At 44.7% G+C, this 979-nt stretch overlaps 1 non-coding gene across 1 annotated transcript; it reads left to right on the forward strand.

Moving 5' to 3' along the window:
• The first annotated feature begins 261 nt into the window (after positions 1-261).
• LOC127746982 (small nucleolar RNA R71) lies at positions 262-365 on the forward strand. The gene has a single exon (XR_008008787.1). It is a non-coding gene; the product is annotated as a small nucleolar RNA R71 (small nucleolar RNA).
• The last annotated feature ends 614 nt before the right edge of the window (positions 366-979 follow it).

Consider the following 979-nt stretch of genomic DNA (forward strand, 5'->3'; position numbering starts at 1 on the left):
GTGAGCTCTGCTAGTTGCTTGGCAAACACCTTGTTTTGGGCTAGAATTGTATCAACATGGTTCAGCTCCATGACTCCCTTAGTGTTGTGCCTCTCTGAAGCATAGTAGTACTCATTCTCAGCCACTGTCTCAATCACTTCAATGGCTTCTTCGACAGTCTTTTTCCTGTTCAATGAACCTCCTGATGAATGGTCTACAGCCTTCCTTGATTCATAAGAAAGTCCATCATAGAAAATATGCAATTGCACCCAGTCATGGAACATGTCTGGTGCGCATTTCCTTGTCAATTCTTTGAACCTTTCCCATGCCTCGTAGAGGGTTTCACCATCCTGTTGTCTAAAAGTCTGAACCTCAGATCGAAGCCTATTGACCTTTTGTGGGGGGTAGAAACGTGCCAGAAACTTGCTTTCCACCTCATCCCAGGTTGTTAGGCTCCCCCTTGGGAATGATTCCAGCCACTTAGCTGCCTTGTCCCTAAGTGAAAATGGGAACAAGAGCAGTTTATAAGCATCTTCCTGGACTCCATTGGACTTCACAGTGTCGCAAATTCTCAGGAATTTTGTGAGATGTTGGTTTGGGTCTTCATTAGCACTCCCACCAAATGAACAATGATCCTCCACCAATGATATTAGTTGTGGTTTGAGTTCAAAATTGTTGGCCTGAATGGGTGGTTTCTGGATGCTGCTACCACAATTCCCATAGGTTGGGTTTATGTATGAACCAAGAACCCTCCTCTCAGGAATGGCATTGTTACCATCAGCCCTCTCATGGTTGTGAACTTCTCTATCCATGTTGAGATCTAGAGCTTCCTCAAAAGTGTCCTCAGATTCTCCTTCAGATTCTTCTTCTCCCAATACTCTCTTCCCTCTTGCTTCCCTTCTAAGTTTATGAAGGGTCCTCTCTGGTTCGGTATATGGAGGAGTTGTTGTCTCTCCTCTCCTACCTGTCATACAAGAACACACCACAAGCAACAAACAAG

This window comes from Arachis duranensis, chromosome 4 (assembly GCF_000817695.3).
Source record: "Arachis duranensis cultivar V14167 chromosome 4, aradu.V14167.gnm2.J7QH, whole genome shotgun sequence".
NCBI lineage: Eukaryota > Viridiplantae > Streptophyta > Magnoliopsida > Fabales > Fabaceae > Arachis > Arachis duranensis.